Source organism: Cebus imitator, unplaced genomic scaffold, assembly GCF_001604975.1.
Source record: "Cebus imitator isolate Cc_AM_T3 unplaced genomic scaffold, Cebus_imitator-1.0 Scaffold15, whole genome shotgun sequence".
NCBI lineage: Eukaryota > Metazoa > Chordata > Mammalia > Primates > Cebidae > Cebus > Cebus imitator.
This window is the reverse complement of record NW_016107330.1, coordinates 5,816,840-5,840,601: the sequence shown is the minus strand read 5'-3', so window position 1 is coordinate 5,840,601 and position 23,762 is coordinate 5,816,840. Positions and strand designations below refer to the sequence as shown.

The 23,762-nt window shown below is 50.9% G+C and overlaps 1 protein-coding gene across 1 annotated transcript in view; it reads right to left on the bottom strand.

The window, feature by feature from the left end:
- Positions 1 to 1,757: 1,757 nt before the first annotated feature.
- Positions 1,758 to 23,762, bottom strand: part of KAZN (kazrin, periplakin interacting protein) — a 1,292,076-nt gene continuing 1,270,071 nt past the window's right edge. The window contains exon 19 of the transcript XR_005196313.1: positions 1,758 to 1,786. The gene's annotated coding sequence lies outside the window, so the exon portion shown is untranslated. The remainder of the gene's footprint in view (positions 1,787 to 23,762) is intronic.

Genomic DNA, 23,762 nt, shown 5'->3' with positions numbered 1-23,762 from the left:
AAATTCCCCAAATTACCAGAGGACGTTTGAGACTCAGACCACAGATCAAGCTGGCAGGAAATGGAACTGGTTTTCCATGACTCAGTGTAATTTATCTTCCGAGTCCCCTCTCTGCCAGGTGGCAGAAATGTTTCCCTCCCCCATTGGCTGGCATCGCATCTAAGTTCTGAGGGCCTGTTCCAGTACCAAAGCCACCCTGCCCGGAGGACACCTGGTCCCTGTTCCCAGACTGGCTGCCAGCCTTTGGTCTATGCAAGCCTCTGCCAAGCTGTCCTTCACCCCAAACCCAACACCATGCTGTGCCCGATGGAAACTTTGCAGGGAGACAAGACACTACCTGGTGCCTGTCAATTCAAACGCAGTCCTCAGATGTTTTGTTTGGCCCATAGAGTACTTTAAATCACTACTTGCCAATATTTGAGATGGGGCATTTTCACATACAAGTGTAGATATCTGGGCTCGTCCTCTTTGCTCACGTCGCCTGGGGCAGCGATCAGCTGGACCCCACTGTGTGGCACCTGCCCCGTGAACCCGGGCACGCCTCCTTGTGGGTTCCTCACAGTCTGCGCCATGTCTGACCCCTTCATTTGGCCGGATTCACTCTTTTACAAAACCTGCCGGCAATGTGGAAACTCGAGGTGGCAGCCCTCACTCGTCCTCGCTTCTGTCCCACTTTGGGGTCTCTGGGGATCATTTTTCTCCTCCTGCTCCTTCCTGGGGTGCAGAGAAACTTTGCGGCCCTATCTCAGACCCACCGGCCGAGGGATGGCCCTTCGATCTAGGACCTTGCTGCCTCCTATGCCCGCCCTGGGCTCCACACAGTAACGGGTCACTGTGGGACACAGCCCAGGGGCCTCGCTCTCGGGTTGCCTTGCTTGTTTTCAGACCTCAAACTCCTGCTCCGGGAACTTTGATCTCAAGAGGCTGAAGCCTTGCAGGCCTGGAGTCTGCGTCCCCTTCCCCGTAATGCCACATCTGTTCCATTGTCTACCTGTGCCGGTCCTTTCTGTTTCTCCCCATCTCTAGACCATTGAAGATTTAAAAATCCCAGGACTCTTTGCCTCCCTTTTCCTACTGTTCACCCCTTCCTGTTCAGTAAGCCAACAGCTGCCTGAATTTTAGGATGTTGGGGCAACAGACAAAACTGGGAATGAGAAATGCATTGGTTGATTCAAATATATCACCCTCATCATCTTTCTCCCCATGCCGGACACTGCACTAAGCATTTAGACCCATTTTCTCCCATTTCCAGGTCAAAGAAGAAATGGGGCTCAGGGAGATAAGTGTTGGCCCAAAGTGGACAGCCAGTGAGGGGGCAGAGCTGGGACTTGAACCCGGAGTCCATCCTCTTCACCACTTGCTTCCCACAAAGGTGTGGCTTTATTTCACCCCTCTTCTTACTTCCCACACTCTCAGGTCCTCACGAATCTCCACAGGGCAGAGACCAGTGGGAATCGTTACCTGGGTGAGCTTTTCTTTTTTTTTGTTGGCGGGGGGAGTCTTGCTCTGTCTCCCAGGCTGGAGTGCAGTGGCGTGATCTTGGCTCATTGCAACCTCCACCTCCTGCTGGGTTCAAGCGATTCTTCTGCCTCAGCCTCCTGAGTAGCTACAGGCTACTCAGGGACTACAGGCGTGCGCCACCACGCCAGGCTAATTTTTTGTATTTTTAGTAGAGACAGGCTTTCACCATGCTGGCCAGGCTGATGTCAAACTCTTGACCTCGTGATCCACCTGCCTTGGCCTCCCAAAATGCTGGAATTACAGGCCTGAGCCACCGCGCCCGGCCCTGGTTGAGCTTTTCCTAAAGCCTACCTCTGAGGGTGGCTAGCCCATCCCTGGCTGATTGGGGTGGACAGGGTTACTGACACAGTAAAATGTCCTAACCCTTGACATCCTTCCCTCAACCCCAGAGGGAGAGTCCAGCCAGCTGGAGCAGATGGATCAGCTGCCCGGAGAAAGGCAGGGATCAAAATGGACAAGACCAGAGGCTGAGTCAGAGCTTTGGCAAATCTAGTTGCAGGGACAGGGGAGAGGCTGGCAGCCATCAATTTGTAAATCGGCAGTCCTCCCTGCAAGCTGGACAAAGCCATTTCTCGGAAAATCCAATTAGAATTCGGACCCTTGAGGGCCGCCCTGGATTTTCTGCTACTCAGCTCCCTGCAGAGCCTGGCCCAGCCAGAGGGCCCTGCTAGCGACAGATGAGCTTGTTAGTCACTGTGCTCCCTGACAGCTGCTGTCTCTGAGCACTCAGGCAGGAAGGCATTCCTTTGTCACCCCGGGTGGGCAGGAACACCTGATAAGCCATCTGTCTGGCCAGCCCTCTGTGCGCCAGGGGGCTTTGCTTGGAGGCTGGTATTCTAGGCACTGCGTAGCCTGTGGGGCTGGGAACAGTGGCTGAGTCAGTGCAGCCCCAGGCAGAGACTGACACACTCTGATGTCTTCAGTTTCTCTCATTCTTGGGCCTTCACGCCTGGGACTGGTTTGGATGGCCCTATTGACCTACTGACCCTTTATTTGACCAGAAAAGAGAATGAGTTTTTTGTTGTTGTTGTTTTGTTTTCGAGATGGAGTCTTTCTCTGTCACCCAGGCTGGAGTGCAGTGGCACAATCTCGACTCACTGTAACCTCCGCCTCCTGGGTTCAAGCGATTCTCCTGCCTCAGCCTCCCAAGTGGCTGAGATTACAGGCATGCATGCACCACTACACCCAGCTACTGTTTGTATTTTTAGTAGAGATGAGGTTTCACTATGTTGGCCGGTCTCGAACTCCTGACCTCAGGTGATCCACCTGCCTAGGTCTCCCAAAGTACTGGGATTACAGGTGTGGGCCACTGCGCCCGGCCGATGAATATTTACATATGTATATACCCATGTAGCCACCACCTGGATCAAAATCAAGAGCATTCCCTGATCCAAGGAAGATTCTTTTGTATCCTCTTCCAGTCAAAACCCCTAAAAGTAACCTCAGCTTGAACCTTCATCACCATAAATTAGTTCTGCCTGCTTTTGAACTGCGAATAAACAGAAATCATGCAGTATGTATTCTTTTGTGTCTAGCTTCTTTCATCATCATTGAGGCTGGGAGATCCAGCCAGGGTGTTATGTATAACTGTATTCTTCTTCATTGCTGTGTAATACTCCATTGTATGAATATACCATCATTTGTATTTTTACTCTTCCATCGATGAGCTTTAGGGTTGTTTCTAGTTTGGGGCTATTATGAACAAAGCTGCTATGGTCATTTTTGCACATGTCTTTGGCACCCAGAGGCATTCATTTCTGCCAAGCATGCCCTCAGGGGAGTTTTCAAGCCTTGCAGTCATTCTACTTGAAAAGGGAAAAGGGAGCTAGTAATGTGTCCCTCACCTCCCTCGTCCCATACCCACTCTGCACCAGGCTCTGGGCTCCGGGTGTGGGAGCTGAGAGGAAGAAAGAAGAGAGAGGGCACCACGTCGCAGCAGCCACATTCCGAAGAAGGTGTAAAAACCCCTCTTGCTGGCTGGGTGTGGTGGCTCACGCCTGTAATCCCAGCACTTTGGGAGGCTGAAGTGGGTGGATCACCTGACGTCAGGAGTTCAAGACCAGCCTGGCCAACATGGCAAAACCCCGTTTCTACTAAAAATACAAAAATTAGCTGGGTACAGTGGGAGGTGCCTGTAATCCCAGCTACGTGGGAGGCTGAGGCAAGAGAATTGCTTGAACCTGGGAGGTGGAGGTTTCAGTGAGCTGAGATTGCGTCATTGCACTCTAGGCTGGGTAACAGAGTGAGAGACTCTGTCTTAAAAACAAACCAATGAACAAAACCTCTTGCCAACAGCACTTCCCCTTTTAAAAAGGTCATGTAGTCTTTTGCTGGAAATGTGCACGAGAGGTTTACTGAGCCTTGGGAGAAGGTCCCCTTCCCGGTGGTGCCTGTTGACCTGAGATCACCTAGTCTAATCTTTTGATTTTACAGAAAGGAACTGGTGTCCAGGGAAGGGAAGTGACTCTTCCAAAGCCACACAGCTGGTAAATGACAGGGTCAGGAACACCATGAGCTTTAGCTTCTAGTGGCTTTGTAAATTGGGAGGAACGAATTAGAGACATTGATCTTCCCCAGAGATAACTGGGCTACATTGGAGCCACTGCCTTAATGTTTAGGGCTTTCTAGCAACTATTCTTTCATGATTTTTAGATGGAAGTTTTTATTTTTTAAATTTATTCTTTTTTTCAACTTTTATTTTAGATTCAGTGGGTACATGTGCAAGTTTGTTACAAAGGTATATTTCATGATGCTGAGGTTTGGGGTATGATCGAACTCACCACCCAGGTAGTGAGCATGGTACCTAACAGGTCATTGTCAACCCTCCCCCTCCTCCCCCTCCCCCTCATAGTCTCCAGGGTCTGTTGTTCCCATCTTTATGTCCATGTGTGGAGGCCAGATTTCATATTTACTCTATTCAACATTCAAGAGACATTTTTGAGGCCAGGTGTGGTAGCTCACGCCTGTAATCCCAGCACTTTGGGAGGCCGAGGTGGGTAGATCATGAGATCAAGAGATCGAGACCATCCTGGCTAACATGGTGAAACCCTGTCTCTGCTATTTTGTAAAAATACAAAAATTAGCTGGGCATGGTGGTGTGTGCCTGTAATCCCAGATACTCGGGAGACTGAGGCGGGAGAATCGCTTGAACCCGGGAGGCGGAGGTGGCAGTGAGCCGAGATTGCGCCACTGCATTCCAGCCTGGTGACAGAGTGAGACTCGGTCTGGAAAAAAAAAAAAAACAACCTACTAAAAATACAAAAACGTTAGCCAGTCCTGGTGGCAGGCACTTGCAATCCCAACTACTCAGGAGGCTGAGGTAGGAGAATCACTTGCACTCAGGAGGCGGAGGTTGTAGTGAACTGAGATGGTGCCATTGCATGCCAGCCTGGGCCACAAGAGAGAAACTCTGTCTCAAAAAAAATGACTGGTTGTAGGCCTGGACTTTACATCCCCTTTTCTGCTTAAGTCCGTTTGAGATTGATTTTCTACAACTTGCAAATGACAAAGATGCCCCATGATGTTACTTAATGGCCTTGCTCACCTTGGACCATACCCATGCTGGCTACCAGCATGGAAAAGAACTTCTCATCTCAGCAGCCCCTACTGGTGATCAGGGCATTACTACCTGATTACAAGTATCCCAAATGCCAAGTACCTGCCGGGATCCGTTCTGCATGACTGTGCTCTGCTCGCATGTCAGCACAGCCTCCCAGACAAAGAGAAAGTAGAGGAGCAGGTAAGAGGACGGGCAAGGAAGAATCAGAGGGACTTCTGCCCCAATGGCAGGCACTCGCATGCACACATACACATGCACGCCCGCATATGCACACACACATGCACACAGCATGGTTCAAGGGCTTGGCCCTGTGTTGTTAGAGAATCCAATGAGACATTTTCCTGGGCTGACTTTGGGGAAGGGACCTAAAAGGAGGAATCTAGAAGAATGAGGTAGACCTCATACCTGAAACTCAATGGTCTTCATCTTCATACAGAGCACACCTGCTTTGCATGTAAAGGGATCTTACAGTAGGACTCGCATCAACCTGCCAGATGTCCTGTTGGCTCTGCCTACAAAAACATTACCAGAACGTGCCTCCACCGCTGTCTCTGCCTGGTCCAAGCTCCGTCATCTGTCACTGGATTATTGTCACAGCCTCTTAAATGGTCTCTGTGCTTCCACCCATCCCCCCACAATCTATTCTCCATGCAGCAGCCAGAAGAGGCTTCAGAAACGTTAAATCAGATCTTACCACTCTGATCGAAACTGTCTGAAGGATCTGCATCTCATAAAAGTCAATATCCTTGGCCAGGCGCAGTGACTCATGTCTGTAATCCCAGCACTTAAGGCGGATGGATCGCTTGCGGTCTGGAGTTGGAGACCAGCCTGACCAACATGGTGAAACCCCATCTCTACTAAAAATACAAAATTAGCCGGGCGTGGTGGCACGTGCTTGTAATCCCAGCTGCTCAGGAGGCTGAGGCAGGAGAATCGCTTGAACCTGGGAGGTGGAGGTTGCAGTGAGTGGAGATCGTGCCACTGCACTCCAGCCTGGGGGACAGAGCAAGACTTCATCTCAAAAAAAAAAAAAAAGTCCAAAAAAAAAAAAGTTATAGGTTACCTTATGGTAATCTACAATGCCCCACGGATTCCCTCTGCCCACCTCACTTCTCTGCCCTCAGCTCCCCCCACCCTTCCGCTCACTTCACTACAGCCAAAAGGTCCTCCTCAGTGTTCTTCAGCTCTGCCCTCAGTGGCCTCTGACCCCAGGGCCTTTGCATTTACCGCCCCCTCTGCCCAGAATGGGACAAATGGTGTCATCTAGATGAACTCTCTCCAGCTCTTGGCTTCACCTCTTCTGTGCTGTCTTATTCTTAGGCAGCCTCTCTTTTTCATTATAGTGGCTCTGGCTCCTCCAGGCTGTCATCCTCCCAGGTACAAGGGGAAAAGACTGTACTCCTCTTGGCCAATAGTTTAATGTAAGTCCTGGAATGGAACTGTATTGGCTGTGATGGGGTCACATGCTCATTGCTGACCCAATCCCCAGGGCAGACAGGAATGGAACACTAACTTAGTTCCCAGGCTCCACCCAAACCACAGGGTCCCTTGTGGGATATGGGGAGGGAACAGGTGGGCTGAACTTGCAGCTATGATCAAATACTAACGGCGACAGTAAAAATGATCACAGCAATAACAGTAATGGCAGCCAGCATTTACACAGTGCTTGCTCTGGTCTCAGAAGCAGGAAGGATGAGTGTCTAAGAACTGGGCCAGATGCACCTGTCAGGGTGTCTTAGGTAACTTTTACCTTGGGGTGTGTGATTGGGCTGGGAAATCGGTGATGTCCAATCTTGTCTGCATGTTAGGAACTTCTTTTAAAGAATAACTGTGGGCCAGGTGCGCTGTCTCACACCTGTAATCCCAACACTTTGGGAGGCCAAGGTGGGTGGATCACGAGGTCAGGAGTTCAAGACCAGCTTGGCCAACATGGTGAAACCCCATCTCTACTAAAAACACAAAAATTAGCTGGGCATGGTGGTGCGTTACTGTAAGCTCAGCTACTTGGGAGGCTGAGGCAGGAGAATTGCTTGAACCAGGACCCAGGAGGTGGAGGTTGTAGTGAGCTGAGATCATGCCACTGCACTCCAGCCTGGACTACAGAGTGAGACTCTGTCTCAAAAAAAAAAAAAAAAAAAACTCACCTCAGAAAATGGAATAGGAATATTCTGGGGTGGAGAGGAAGCCTAACATTAGGGGTTTTAAAACTCTCCAGGTGTTTTGAACATGCCTTGGTTCTGAGTATTAGTCCATTCTTATGCTGCTATAAGACATACCTGAGACTGGGTAATCTATAAAGGAAAGAGGTTTAATTGATTCACAGTACAGCATGGCTGAGGAAGCCCCAGGAAACTTAGAGTCATGGCAGAAAGGGAAGGAAACACATCCTTCTTCACAGTGTGGCAGGAAGGGGAAGAATGAGAGCTGAGCAGAGGTGAAAGATCCTTGTAAAACCATCAGATCTCGTGAAAATTTACTATCATAAGAGTAGTATGGGGGAATCACCCCCGTGATTCAATTGCCTCCCACTGGGCCCCTCCCATGGTACATGGGGATTGTGGGAACTACAATTCGAGATGAGATTTGGGGGGGGACACAGCCAAACCACATCACTCTGGTCCTAAGAACCGGTGAGCTCATTGCGTCTGGGGTGTGCCATCTGCAGTTCCAGCAACCACCCAGGTGACTCTCATGCGCATTTATAGCTTGAGGGTCCCTGCACAAGGGCCCTGTTTCCCATCATTGCTTTGCACCCTGGGATCAACAGATAAGGCTGGTCCTGACCAGAAGGGACTTACTGGTCACCTGAGATCACCTGTTGGTCGCCTGAGGACTGAAAGAAAAACCGTCTCAGGCACCTCGTGGCTATTCTGCAGGGGAACTTGACGCAAGGTCTCTTTTATGAGTCTAAGAATCTTTAAAATTGCCCTGGCTCTTTAGAAAGACCCTAGTTTTATCTCTTATATTCTCATTTTCCTATGAAATTAGTGGTATCTTTCTTTTCTGCCGGAAAAAAAATTAGTCCTTGCTCTTAGGTCTCTCCTCCCAGGTGTGGAGTTCTACAGATAAATGGGGGTTCTTTAATAGCGGGACTGCCTGGGGGAGAAAAAGTTATTCGGGCTTTATTTACCCAATGACGTTTCAGCTGACAGTGCACGCTGAATGCCCTGATTGTAATATTCAGGGAAGTTTTGGGTGCTGGCCGGTCCACACCCAAGCCGGTTACATTCCAAAAGTTTCTTGATAGGCGGGTGCCTTAAATAAAATATATTTTCTTGACTGGTGTGGCTGGTCACGCCTGTAACCTCACACTTTGGGAGGCCAAGAGGGGAGGAGAGCCTGAGGCCAGGAGTTTGAAACCAACCTGAGCATAGAAAGACCCCATTTCTACCAATATATATATGTGTATGTATATATACACATACATACAAACACAATATGTATATGTACACATAGATATATATATTATTTTTTCTTATAGCGACAGTGTTATTAAAACAAAGGTGATTTTCTAACTTCATCCACAAATATCTATTCAACTCATATTCCTTCTTCACAGGGCGGCAGGAGGGAGAAGAATGAGAGCCGAGCAAAGGGGAAAGACCCTTACAAAACCATCAGATCTCATAGGAAGTAGGCTGGGTGCAGTGGCTCATACCTGTAATTCCAGCACTTTGGGAGGCCGAGGTGGGTGAATCACCTGAGTTAGGGACCAGCCTGGCCAACATGGTGAAACCCCATCTCTACTAAAAATACAAAAATAAGCCAGGTATGGTTGTGCACTCCCGTAATCCCAGCTACTTGGGAGGCTGAGGCAGGAGAATCACTTGAGCCTGGGAGGTGGAGGTTGCAGTGAGCTGAGATTTCACCACTGCTCTCTAGCCAGGGCGACAGAGCAAGACTCTGTCTTGAAAACAAACAAAAAAAGAGAAAGTACTATCACAACATGAACAACTTTTCACTTAGGTAATTTATCTAAGATTTTAGATGGGAAAATATGAAAGCTGATTCCAGAGTTAGTAGAACTTGTGTTGTGGGAAAACTGTTCACATTTCCCTCTTAGCCCAAATGCTGGGCATACAATTCACTTATCTGCTTTTTTTCCAGTTTCTGTCTTCTGAGTCCATTTTATTTTCTGAACCACAGTAGTATTAGTTCAGGAAATGGGCGGTGGGTGACAAGTACCTCTGTTGGGTGACAGGGCGTGAGGCAGTCCTGAAATGAGAATCCCCTGTGGTTGACATGCATAAGAAAGCCTGTAAGCTGCAGCCCAGCTGTCCCCATCTGCCAAGCCCACAGATGGTGATGGGACCCAGGCCATTTCTGTTCACTCCAGGCTGTGCTAAGGGACTCAGAAGCCCACATGCTGTGTGGCATAAACACCACTTGTTGGGGTCGCAGGACATTGGGGAAGGGCCTCTGATGAGTGGGCATCTTGGACCAAAGGCGCCAAGCTGGGCTGGGGCTGGGACCTGGTGCTGGCTCTGCCCAATTCTCCTGGGCAAGGCAGCATGGCTGAGCCACCAAGGTGCGGGTCTGTGTGGCCCAGTGTCTTAACCATAAATACGATCCCCATCTTTTCTAGAAGCCACAGCATCAGGGCTGGAAGGGACCGAGTTGTTCAGATGCTTTCCTTTCTAGATGGACGAGAAGCTGAGATCAGCAAAGGTTGTGGCTTACATGGACAGGATCACACAGCCAGTCAGAGGCGGTGCGGGACTTGAACTTGTGTCCTCTGACTGCCGGTCCAAGGCCTGTCTACTCTGCTCTGATAGCTTCTTCTCTTTTCTACATTTTTTCTCAAAATCAAGTTAAAGAGGGCAGTGGCTCTGTTATCCCCAGTGCACAAACGAGGCACACTGGAGAGCCTTCCTCAGGCGCCCAGAGGCAGGACACACCCCCCTTTTGTTCCTTCTGTTCCTTCTGTGTCCTAGGCGCCCCATGCAAGCTCCCATGACTCTTTTTTATTTTTATTTTTTGGACGGACTCTCACTTATTCTGTCGCCTGGGCTGGAGTGCAGTGATGCAATCTCGGCTCACTGCAACCTCCGCCTTTCCAGTTCAAACTGATTCTCCTGCTTCAGCCTCCCAAGTAGCTTGGATTACAGGCCTGCACCACTATACCCAGCTAATTTTTGTATTTTTAGTAGCGATGGGGTTTCACCATGTTGGCCAGGCTGGTCTTGAACTCCTCACCTCAGGTGATCTGCCCACCTTGGCCTCCTAAAGTGCTGGGATTACAGCGTGAGCCACTGTGCCTGGCCCCATGACTCTTGGTGAATGTTTGCTTACATGTCTTCCTCTTGTATTACGTAAGCCCCTTGAGGGCAGGGACCACATCCCATTTGTTTATCTCCTAAGGCAAGCTTAGGGTCCTTTCCAGAAAAGGTGAATGATAAGCGTTTGATGAATGAGTACACGAAATTAACACCACGATTTATTTTTATTCCAGATAGAATCCCATACAGCTTCTCCACCTCCCCTATGCCCTCCTCACAAGAACCCCTTTCCATTCTGATGCGCTGAACAGGGGTGCGGTGAGCTCAGCAGCAAGCGTCGCCTGAGGGCGAGTGGTATTTGAAAGGCTTTGCTGCTCCAATGCTCTTTTTACATGGGTCTCATCCAATCCCCCAGCAGCCCAGGGAGACAAAGAGTCAGCTACTCCTGGGCCCCTTTTCCAGACAAAGCAACTGAGATTGGGTCATCATCGAGGCCCAGGTCATGCAGGTGGCCTGCAGGAGTGGTGGCGCAAACCTGAGGGCAGGACCCTGGGTGAAGCGTGGTCTCTCTTGGCTGGGCTGGTCGGGAGGGGCAGGGGCTGATGACAGGCAGCCTCCCTGGCCTACCCAGAAGTCCCTCCTGGTCAGGGGTGAGCCGTGGCTCTCTTGCTCCTAGGGGGAGCTTGCATGGGGGTTCCTCTTTGCCCTTTGGGGTTCCATGGAGCACTGACTGACAAGCTTTGCTTTGAGGGTTTCTCCTTTAAGCAATGATTATAGAGCTGTTCTGTTTACCAGGGTTAAAAAGAGTGAGGTCCCTGTATGAGCTCTAGTCCTGGCTCTGACCACAACAAGGGACATCTCTCTGGGCCTTGATGTCCTCATCTGTGACATGGGCTTCTCCGACTAGATAAACCCACCGTCCATATGAAAGGAGGCCCACTAGCCTCTACATTCCTGAGCTGCCCTGTTCAGGAAATGAAGCACTGGGACCAGTACTCTCTGCTGCTTCTGCTGGTTAGGAAAGTCTTCTGGTCTCTTCTGGAAGATTCTGGAAAAGCCTCCAGTCCTGCATCTGCAGTGGTTCCAAAGCAAGCTGCTCCTCCAGCCGAGGCACGTCCATTCAGAAGCTCGGGGTGCAACGGGAAAGGAGGCGGCTGCACCTGCTGTGCTGAAGTCTAGCGAGAGGGCTGCCCTCAGGGTGTCCTTTGTCCGGCTCCTCCCTGGAAGTCCCACATCCCATCTCTTGGGGTTTCTGGACCGCAGCCTTTCTTAACAGGAGGACCCCAGGGCGTCACTCCTTGTTAGAGCTTTGCACCAGCCCCTTGGCCTCAACCTGGAGGTGACCCCTGCCCCCAGAGCCAGCCACCCGCCCTCGGACTCCAAGGGCTCACTAGGTCAATGCTGTGATAAGGACAAAATGGATAATAAGCGCTGTCACTGTGTCACTGACAAATCACAAACACCCTATGCAAGACCCTGTGCCAAGTGCTTACGTCCACCTTCCCATAATATCCTCAGGAGATTACTGTCACCCCAGCCCAGAGAGGCTAGGTGCATGCCCCAGGTCACACCGCTGGTGAAAGGCAGACGGGGCAGCTGCAGAGCGCGGGGTCTTACTCACCACATCCCACCCAGGGGAGGGGTGCCTTCTGCTCGGCATCTCACCTGAAGCCGGACTTGAAGCAGTAATTCGGAGAGATGTGGCTCGGTAATCGCATGCACCCTTCTGCAGCAGGGAAGGCGAACTTTTCTGTCCCTAGATGTCCTTGGGACCTGTCAGGATGGCCCTGGGCCCCTGGCCACTGCTTGGAAGTGGTTCATAGGAGCAAGGCCCGTGGGCAGATATCAAGGAAGGAACGAAAAACATTTTTTCCTTTTCTGAAAAGTGGAGTTCCGCTCTCTTGGATCATGCCGTTGTGACTTTGATCACACATGTTGCTCGAATCTTTGTGGATGCCTGCTCCGTTGTGCCATCAGCTCCCTGAGGGCAGGGGCTGGGGTCACTTTGGTTCAGTGATGAATGCCCAGTGTCCAGCATGGTACCTGGCACGTGGGAGGCATTTGATGAACCAGCCCCTTGGCAGTGAGGATGAGGCTGCCAAGTGAAAGCATCACGCAGCGTGTGTGGATTTTTCTCGGGTGGGGCGCTAAGGCATTCACCTGCAGCACTGGGTGGTGGCTGCTCCTCGGGAGGTGAAGATCCCATGCTCCCTCTGAGTCACAGGGTTTCAGGTCGGGTTGTCTGTGTCCAGGTGCTGTGCTGTGAGGGCTGGGGGTCCCCATCTTGGGCAACGGCTTCTCAAAGACACCTGCTCAGCCAGGCCAGAGACCCCAGCAGCCAGCCAGCTGCTGTTTCTCAACCTGGTCCCTGCCAGACCAAAGCAGGGACAAGAGAGGAGACCGGTGCCCTTGAGAGATGCAGTTGAGGGCAGAGTCGTGCTTCGCCGGCGCCGCACGCTGGCAGGCACAGACTTGCTCTGAGATACTGCATTTTATCTTGAACTAATTCATGCCACTTTCTCATTCTACGCAACAAAACTCTCACATTTGCGGGGCACAGTGGTGCACGGGAGGCTGAGGTGGGAGGATTGCTTGAGCCCAGGAGTTCGAATCTACCCTGGGCAACATAGCAAGGCCTTGTCTCTAGAAAAACCAAAACCAAAACCATTTGCTTTATTATATACAACTTCACCTTTCCGTGCCTCAGTTTCTTCATCTGTAAAGTGGTGAAAATAGCAACACCCGCCTTGTGGAATTGCTATGAGGACCGAATACATTTCATTCTATTTAAAGAACTTAGAATAATGCCTGTCACCTAGTAAGCTGTCACAAGGTTAGCTATTACTATTATTCATCTCATTAACTTACTAGTTGTCTTGAATCAGTTGCATGAGGGTGGCTCCTACTCTGGTTTTCAGCACACCCTTAAGGGCCGTCTGCACGCTCCGGGGGAGGAAGGGCGATGTTGCTGGATATTGTTCTTCCTTGCCATATTAGTTATCTATTCCCAGGTCACAAATGACGCCAAAACCTAGTGGTTCTGTGCAAAACAGTATTTATTATTTCACAGGTTCTGTGAGTCAGGATGGAAGCTGGTGCCCCTGGTTCAAGGTCTGGCACAGGCTGCAGTCAAGGTGGCAGACAGGCTGCATTATCCCGAGGGTCAGCTGGGGAGGGACCTGCTTCCAGGCTCACCCATGTGGTCGCTGGTAGAACTCAACTCCTCGTGGGCTATTGGCCAGAGACCACTTTAGTTCCTGGTGAAATGGGTGTCTTTATGGGACAGCTTGGCAGCTGGCCTTATCAATGCAAGCAGAGGAGGAGAGAGACACAGAGAGAGAGAAAGCACCCACACATACGCAAGCAAGATGGAGGTCAGTCTTTCATAACCTAATCTCAGGAGTGACAGCCCATCATTTTTGCTGGATTCTATTCTTAGAAGCAAGTCATGATCAAGGAGAGGGGACTTGACAGCAGGTGGGGTCATTGGGAGCCATTAGAAGCTGTCTGCTCTGTTGGGGGCATACCACCTTGAGATCATGGGCATCAGAAAGTACCAAGTTTATGCCAGCTTTAAAAAATTGCATGATTGATCTTAAACTCCTAGCCCCAAGTGATCCTCCTGCCTTGGCCTCCCAAAGTGCTGGGATGACAGGCATGAACCGCCATGCCCGCCCCAAAGCCAGTGGTTTGTCTTACCTAGTGTTAAAATAAAATGGTAGACCATTAGGCTGAGGTGGCTCCCATGCCCTGGGTTCCTACATAAACAAGGTGAAACTCGATCTTAGCCAGTCATAAAAGGCCAGCTAAACATTAATTGCCATAATCACGAACTTTCCACCAGGATCATCTAAATGAGGCAACTGCCCAAACCTTAGTCAAATAATTTCCTTATTTTCCACATTCCTTATTTAATTTCTCTGATTTTCACCTTGTGAAAACCCTTCCTTCAAACTCCTCTGGAGGAGCCCTGAACCACCTTTGATTTGGTGCTGCCCAGTTCGTGAATTGCTATTTGCTCGAATAAACTCTTTAACTTTTTGACGTGACATCATTGATCTTTTAACGCCAGCGGCGTGAGTCCCACACGTTGCTCCACCTCACCGAGCCTCATCTGTAACTTGGAGCAGAGCTGAGGATCTAATGTTACCCACCTTGATGAGCCACCTTGCCCAGGGCATGAGTTTCCCATGGCTACTGGAGGACATTGTCACAAACTTGGTGGATTGTTCTCGCACGGTTCTGTGGCCAGAAATAGGAAATGGGACTCACTGGACTGAAATCAAAGTCTCAGCAGGGCCGTGTCCCTTTCCGGAGGCTCTAGGGAGAAACCATTTCCTTGTCCTTTCCAGCACCGAGAGGCTGCCTGCACTCCTTGGCCTGTGGCGCCTCCCTCCATCTTCACAGCCAGGAATGGAAGTTGAGTCTTTCTCACTTTGCCTCATTCTGACCTTTTCAGTAGCCACACTTAACTCTGACCTACATCTTCTTCACCCAGCATTAAAGACTTCTGTGGCTACCTTGGGCTCACCAGGCAATCTAGTCTAGATATTCTTCCTATTTTTAAGTCAACGGATTAGCAACACTCATCTCACCTGCAACCTTAGCTCCCCCTCCCTCTTAGATGCCCTCCGTAAGGTATCACAGTCATGGGTTCTAGGGATCAGGGTCTGGGCCTCTTTGGGGACTCATCATTCTGCTGACCACAGAGTCCTTCCTTGAATCTGTTTTCATGTGACCCCAGGGCCTCCCCTTTCCCACGGTACCCTACTTTTAATACTACTAGTTATGTGACCGGGGCCAGTGTCTTAAGTTTTTCCTGCTTCTGTAAAGTAGGGATAAGGGTGCCTGTCTGCCAGGATTACAGCAAAGACTAATTAGATCACAGGTAAAAGGCACAGGGCCCGGGCCTTGGGAATTGGGTCCTGTATTGCAGTTTCACTGCTTGGGTCTATTTGGGAGGACCATGCCCTTATATCAGTGATGTATTTATGAGAGGATTGTCTGGATGCTGCTTAAATGTCACACCTGGCTACCTGATTATCCCTGTGGGGTTCCTGGCCCAGAGGAGGGGGCACTCCCCACAGGCCCAGGGGCGGGGAGGAAGGCTCATTAATTGTGTAGGAACATGAAGAGAAGGCAGGCGGCTTGCCAAAGTGATGTTCCGGGTCGTGCTTCAAGGTTCCCACGTGTGTGTGTGACTCCCTGGGGCTGCCCACGTGGTCCTGTGGTCCTATGGTTTCACTCCAGGAGGCCACCTGCCTGCCACCTCTCAGAGGAAGAGAAACAGCTGCTGGTTCATGTTGGAGACCTCGTGCCTGGCATCGGGCCATTCCTCGGCTCGTCTCCTGCTGGGTGAGTGTCATCCTCACAGAGTGCTGGGCTCAGGATCCGGGCTCCTGGCTGGAAGGGAACCTGGGTGGGTTAACAGGCTTTATTATTTGTCCTGAGGCCAGCTTTCCGATGTTTCTGGCATCCTGTGGAGGAAACAAAACGAAAGCCATTTCCCCACGAAAAGCCACCCTTTGGGATTGCAGAGAGCCCGCAGGGATGGTGGGGGCCCTGCCCACCTGAAACTTTGTCTACTGGGCCTGGATCTACAGGGCCTGGGTCGCTTTGCTACGTCTTGGGCTGAGCTGGGCTGGGCTGGGCTGGTGAGGGGCATGTTGTCCTGCCACCTAGTGGCGAGTGCTGGGACTGTGAGCTACAATGGCCCAGGCGCTGCCTACAGCGGAGCCGTTCATCCCAGGGTGGTCGTCCCAAGCCCCTGGTCACGCCACGGAATCACCAAAGGAAGTTTAAAAACTACAGAGGCTCCAGACTCATCTACTGAATCAGAAATCCTGAAGCCTGGAAATAAGCATTTAGCTTTAGTGTGTGGATTCCCCAGGGCCTGTCTCAAAACTCCAAACTATTGGCTTTGGAGTAGGACCTAGAAATTGGAATTTTTAACAAGAGTGCTCCAGTGACTCTCGTGAGCACTTTGACTTGAACACTAGTGATTCAGCTGCCTGCAAGATAAATGAGGCAACTGTGGGATACAGACTATTTTAGAAGCTGATACAATATTCGATCATATTACTAGAAGCATAAAGTCCAGGTTGAGGGAGGATAGCAGTTAAAAACCTCTGGGTTCAAATCTTACTTTTGATACTACTAGTTATGTGACCTGGGGCCAGTGTCTTAACTTTTTCCTGCCTCTGTGAAGTAGGGATAAGAGTGTCTGTCTGCCAGGATTACAGCAAGGACTCAGATCACAGGTAAAGGGCACAGGGCCTGGCCCTTGGGAATTGGGTCCTGTATTGCAATTCCACGGCTTGGGTCTATTTGGGAGAACCGTGTCCTTATTTCAATGATGTATTTATGAGAGGGTGTCTGGAGAAGGAGGAGATGGAAGGGGAGACCACGGAAGAAGGACCAAGGGACATGGAGAGGCTTGAGGGCCTGTAGTGGGGTTGGGGGAAGGAGATGTTTTGGGAGGGAGGCATTTACTCTGCTCAAAAAAAAAAAAAAAACAACAGCCGGGCGTGGTGGCTCACACCTGTAATCTCAGCACTTTGGGAGGCTGAGGCGGGCAGATCACCTGAGGTCAAGAGTTAGAGACCAGCCTGGCCAACATGGTAAAACCCCGTCTCTACTAAAAATACAAAAATTAGCCAGGCATGGTAGCGGTTGCCTGTAACCCCAGCTACACGGGAGGCTGAGGCATGAGAATCACTTGAACCCAGGAGGCGAAGGTTGCAGTGAGCCGAGATCGCACCGCTGCACTCCAACCTGGGTGCTAGAGCGAGACTCTGTCTCCCCCAAAAACAAAACAAAACAAATAACAGAGGGTCAACGTGGAAGAGGGACCAGGAGGTAGAGTGATGGGAAGTCCCCATGAGCAAGTGGGTCTAAGAAGGGCACAACAGACTCACGGTTCAGGGAGCTCAGCTGCAGGAGCCTGCAGGCTGAGGCTGCATGAGGAATCTGTTAGGTGCCATACAGCAGTGGTCCCCAACTGTGGCACTTACGTCCGTCATGGAGTGTGACCTGGGGGACATGCAGGTGACCATTTGCAGGAATATTTATATGTATATTTATGTGCGTACTTGGCACAGTGAGGCACACATGTCTGCACCCACATCTACGTATTAGGAAAAAGAGCCAGTGTCTTAGGCCTGTGGTTACACAGACATAGGCGGTGATGTCAGGTCTGAGCCTGATTGAAAATAGGCAGCTGTGAGGCCCATAATAGTAGAGCTGGGTGTGGATGTGGTCGGAGCAGTCAGTGTGGTCCTGGCGAACCCAGCCTCAGAGGAACTTTCTGCTTGGGTTTGGAGACAGGTGTCAGTGACATGGAGTAGCTTGCCCGTGAGTGAGGACTCCACTGCAGGACCTTCGCTCCTCTGTCACAAAGAGAGAGGGTGTCTCTGCAAAATTACCATTTTTAGCAAGACAGTCTGAAACCTCTGGTGCCTGTGGTGCTGGAGTTTACTGGGTTAAGCGACCACAAAACCAAAGGAACCTGCCCACCTGACATGCGTCTCCTGTACTCCTCACTCTTGCTTTGTCTGTTTCTTTTCTTCACAGCACCTGCTGACATAACACATATGTATTTGTGTATTATTTCAGGCCAGAGACTGTTTTGTCAGTAGATTTATTTCATACAGTGCTGGCATAAGGCACACACTCAGCAAGTGTTTGTTGAATGAATACATGATGGAAGCCACTTTGATAAGACTTGCTTCAGTTGTCTGGGGACACCCATTGCGTGGCCATCTACCTCTGAAGGCTCCTAGAAGAGCATCTTGCACTGAGTGCACCAGGGTTCTGTGCTGTCAGGGGGACGTTGGCGCCATCCTCTTGGCTCTGCCGATCTCTGTCCTGAGCTAGAACTGAGTTGATCCTGCAGAGGGGCCTGGCCTGAAAAGAGCCATGTGGAAGCCGGTGAGGAAACCAGAAGAGAGGCGATGGTCCTGGGGTGTCCAGATGGTGGCAGAGCAGTGAGGAGACACAGAGCCAGGACTTGCCCACAAAAGCAGCTTGGCTTCTGACTCTGCAACAGTCACAGGCTCAAGGGGGTGGCATTGGAACCAAAACGCACACTCAGTTTCTCACCACTTGCAGAGTGTAATTAACAAGAGCTAGTCCGGTGTAAAGAAAGTGAGTATTCTGAAGCTAGCCTAGGGGAAGAAGAATGGGCTTCCTGCCTTAAGGGTTCCGCCTTGCCTTTGAAGCAGAAAGTGAGTGCTTTTAAAGGGGCCTGCACAGGGATGTAAGTGGGAAGGTGGGGGTTCCACACGGTAGCTTGGCACCTTATTTCCTGGGACTCGAGTAGGCATCTTCATGGGCATGCTGTGTATTGTCAATGAACTGTTTTCTCTCAAGGCAGCCTTCTGGCGAGTTTTGCTTTGGAGCTTCCACGCGCAGGGTTAGATGGGCTTGCCCTGTGGGCAGGGTGTGGCGAAGAGGAGGGAAAAGCTGTGACTGCATTTCTAAAGAGCTAAGTAGGAAATGGAGACCAGGGAGAAATGGAGAAAAGAAGAGAAGATACTAAAGAATAATGGTAACTCCTTGTCTTCTTCTTAGAAAAATAGGGGCATTTGGTTACGCACCTCTAACAGCAAAACTGGGTCAATCAAAAAAAACAGAAGAATTTAGGATTCTTTCATGCTTCCAAGTTGTTCTGTATAATGCAGATAGAGTCCTTAAAATGCAGGCGAAAGCAGTGTGTGTGCATGTGTGTGTGCATGTGTGTGTGTGTGTGTGTGTGTGTGTGTGTGTGTAGGTGTGTATGTGTGTGGTACGTAGGAGCTGGGAGAAAGGGTGGGAGTCCCTCAGTGTCAAGGCCAGTGGACGATGGGTCACTTGCCTGGGCATCTTCTCCAGTCAGACAGGTGGAATTTAATTCTAGTTGCCTTGAGCTGGTTAAGGGGGTAGTGTGTGAGGCTCCTCCGGGCTGAATTGCACGCCCTCAAAATTAAGATGTTGAGTACCTAAGGGCGTATTTAGAGATCAGGTCTTTAAAGAGGTAATTAAGTTCAAATGAGGTCAGATGGGTGGCCCTAAGCCAACACGACTAATGCCCTATAAGAAGAGGTGATTTGGATACACACACGCATACAGAGGCAGCCGCAGGACCGCAAGAAGATGGCCATTTATAAGCCCAGGAGAGGGGCCTCAGAAGAAGCCAACCCTGCTGGCATCCTGATGTGGGGTTTCCAGCCTCCAGGACCACAGGCAAGTCCACGTCTGTCATGCAAGCCCATGGCCTGTGGCACTTGGTTATGGCAGCCCTAGCAAACTAATACACAGAGAAATGGGAACAGTAGGGTGGCAGTGGTTAGCGTGTCACAACCAAACCACAGAAAGCAGGGGTGGCTGTGGCCTCGGGGCCGACTGGATCTGAGAATAGATCAACTGTCCTTGCCCCCCTCCTCCATCTTGGCACCTGACTCTGGGTGGGCCCCATTCTCTTGGGCAATTCCTTGTGGGTGGGATGCGGCAGCCTGCAGCTCCGGGACCGGTCGTACAGCTTCAGATCCAAAAGAAAGCGGGAACTCACCTCCAGCTGCAATTCTGAGCCCCGTCGGGAAGGATTCTGATTTTAACTTCTCAGGTCTGGAGTCTAGTCCTGGGCCTTTTATCATGGGCCAGGGCTGCTGGGCTGGACTGTCTAGTGGGGATCCTGTGACCTCCCTGAAGGTGGGGTTGGGGGTGAGGCAGGGGCAGTAGGACCCTAAGGGGACCAAGATCAGCAGGACCGCCACCTCCAAGTACTTCATGGAGTCGAGGCGGAGCTTCCCCAAGGCCAGCCAGTGGGGAGGCAGTGGTCTCCGAAGGACGCTTTCCCCTCTTCACCCTGATTGGTTCCCACCCAGGAATTTCCTGTGAAACCCAAACCACAGGCCCCTGTGAGTGTGCAGAGTGGTGGTGGCTGCCGACGGCCGTGTGGCATCATGTGATGGGAGGGTTCCATTCTTTTTCTTCCTTCTCTAGGACTTGAGGTGGGACATGGGGGAACAGGGCCCCCCTCCTGGTTTGTCCACCTGGCCCAGACCTCCATTCTCCACCCAACCTACCACTTCAGAACCAGGAAAAGACCTCAGAGAACATCTGCTCCAACTCCACTGAGGCCCAGACAGGGCGAGGAGTTGACCCCACGTCATACAGCCTGGTGTATGTGGCAGGGCCTGGGTGACAGTCAGCGCCACCAGGTCTTCCAGCTCCAACCTTGATTAGAAGGGGAGGAAGGCTGCTGTAGCCAGCTGCCGCCAGGCACTGCCGCTGTGTGCTGTATTAGTGGCAGGCCAGAGTCACTTGCCCAATGTGGCTGAGGGCAAGTGTCCAAAATGCCCTGGTTGTTTCCTATTGTCTATTTTTAAAAAATGATGGCCGGGTGCAGTGGCTCATACCTGTAATCCCAGCACTTTGGGAGGCTGAGGCAGGTGGATCACCTGAGGTCAAGAGTTCAAGACCAGCCTGACTAAAATGGTGAAACCCCGTCTCTACTAAAAATACAAAAGGCCACTTTAGAGGATACCCTAAGAGTTTTGCATACCCTAAGACCTGCAGGGTACTCTTGGGCTGCTATTCTCTCACCTCTTAAGAGCTAAAAATCAGTGCATGCGTTGTGTCCTCAGGCCATGAGGCCTGGGAAGGCCGACTCCACTCCTGATGAGCTTGAAGTCCTATCCAAGCCAATGGGATACCACCCTGAGACTTTGCTAGACCTACTTGGCAAGAGGGTCTCTCTTGTGCAGGGGCTGCTGTCTGAGACAGTGTTTGTCTAGTGGCCATTTTGCTGACAAATGGGGACAGTCGGTCCGAGAATGGACTGGTATAGAAGAGAGCAAACCCAAGAGGTGAAGAAGGTTGAGTGTCTCTCTTGAAAGCATCTTCGAACACTCTGGCGCCAGCTGCATCCGAGCCAGCTGTTGGCCTGGACTGTTCTTTACGTATGCGCTTCATTCCCTTTCACTGTGTTTTCAAACCATTCTTTGAGTTGGGTTTCGGTCACTGGTCACTGGCTCTTTAGGCCATTCTTGCATTGTTATCAGAATCCTGAAACTGGGTAATTTGTAAGAAAAGAAGTCTAATTGGCTCACGGTTCTGCAGGCTGTACAGGAAGCATGGTGCCGGCATCTGCTTCCAGGGAGGCCTCAAGAAGCTTCCAATCATGGTGGAAGGCAAAAGGAGAACAGGCACATCACACGGTAAAAGCAGGAGCAAGAGAGAGAACATAGGGGTCAGGTGCTACCACTGACAGCAGCCAGATATTGCGAGAACTCAGTACCACGAGGCTAGCACCAAGAGGACGGACTTAACCATTCATTAGAAATCGGCCTCCATGGTCCAATCACTTCCCACCAGACCTCACCTCCAACACTGGGGATTACAATTCTACATGAGATTTGGGTGGGGACAAATATTTGAATGTATCACTCGCTCATATAAAAAATTCTACCTGCCCTAGCTGGGCGTAGCGGCTCACACATGTAATCCCAGCACTTGGGGGGGCCGAGACAGGTGGATCATGAGATCAGGAGTTCAAGACCAGTCTGGCCAAGATAGCAAAACCCCGTCTCTATGATGCAAAAATTAGCTGGGCACGGTGGCAGGTGGCTGTAATCCCAGCTACTTGGGAGGCTAAGCCAGGAGAATCGCTTGAATCCGGGCGGCAGAGGTTGCATTGAGCCAAGATTGTGCCACTGCACTCCAGCCTGGGCGATAGAGTGAGACTCTGTCTCAAAAAAAAAAAAAAAAAGAAAAAAGAAAAAATATTTACCTGCCCTAGAGTCTTTTGTTTTTCTATCTGTGTTTTTCTGGAGCCTTAATTTTTTTCTTTTTCCCTTAGCCAGATTGGAAGTGTCTTGAGGGCAGGGCTTGTATAGAAAACTCAATCCCCTCTGGATGCTATGAGGCAGCACAGTCCAGTGGAACTTTCTGTGACAATGTCTGGCACAGCAGCCACCCATTAGCCACAGGTAGCTTTAGAGCACCTGAAATGTGGTGGTGTGACTGAGGAAGAGATTTTTAAATTCTAATTTCATTTTAATTCATAATTTGAGTAGCCACATGTGGCCCGTGGCTGCCATAGTGGCCGGCACGGCAGGGCAGTGTCTTGCATTGGCAGCTGTTGCTCTGTGAATTTTTATGTATTTCTCTGTTCATTTGCTTAACAGACAACAAGTTCCAGAGGCTATAATCTGGGTCTCCTCTGAGACATGGGAAACGTGGTCCAGGCGCAGTCACAGTCCCTGCAGGCCCCCACAAATTACCGTAATGCAAGGGTGAGAATGTGACATGTCTCAGAGGAGACCCAGATTATAGCCTCTGGAACTCAGTGAGATCCCTCGTGATCTCCGAGAGAAGTGTGGGGGGAGGTGGCAGGATTGCCTAAGTCTCCACGAGGGCGATTAGTCAAACACTGAGGGGAACTGATCCATCTGCGCTCTGCTGAGGAGCCCTTCTGGGATACAGGCCCCCATCTGAGAGGCAGCTGGAGGGGACAGGGTTAATGCAGACAGAGTTCAAGTTCTGGCTCTATTAGCAGTGATCACTTAGAAGAGCTCCTTCACTCACCGACTCTCTCAGTAAAATAGTAATAGCATGAAGCCCTCGGGATGGTTTAGGATTGAAAGAGATACTTGTGCAAAGCCTCAGCACACAGTAAGTGGTTAGAACAAACATATGTACAGAATCTTAGCTGCCAATTATTATGAGGACTCAGCCCCCTCCTCCTGGGGGGCACCGTGAGGCTTAGCGAGACTCAGGGAGACCCAGCCCCTCACCTCCCCCGACGTGAGGCTCTACCCTTCCATGGGGGCCAGGTCTTCCTTTCTTGACTCCCCTCAAAGCCGGGGCTGCCCAGGCTGCAGGAAATCAATTCCTTTCTTGTGGGAAGAAGGAAGCCCTGCCTGGTCCAAGTGAACTGAGGGGAGCTGGGCGTTTCCCACCGGTTGGATGACGCTGCACCCCAGGTTCATTCCCTGCCTTTGGAAATCTGCAGCACAACTTGCAGCCAGCGTGACTGAAAACAGCCATCGTGGGTAGATTCTACCTGGCACCTTAGTTGGCTCCCAATCAGCCATGCCCTGGCTACCCTGGTGCCACCTCGTGGGCCCATTGCATTGGGCTGTAGCCTGATCAATTTGACTTAGCCATGAGCCAGAGCAGAGGGAAAGAGCAGACCGTTTGCAGAAGGCAGCACCTTGTGTCCAGGTGCAGCATTTAGGAAGCACTAACTGCATCAGGGATGAAACAGATATGCAGGAGCCAGGTCGAGGGTCCCGGGAGGGGGCAGAGGCCCAGCAGAGGATCTGCTGCCTGATGCCCCTTCTGCACCCTCAGGAGATGAGCCCCTTGCCCTCAGCACTCCAGCCTACAACTTTTTTGCAGCCGTGGGGCTCTGCCTCTCCTGCCACAGGACCTTTGCACACACTGTCCATGCTGTCTAGAACCCTCTTCACCTGCTGAAC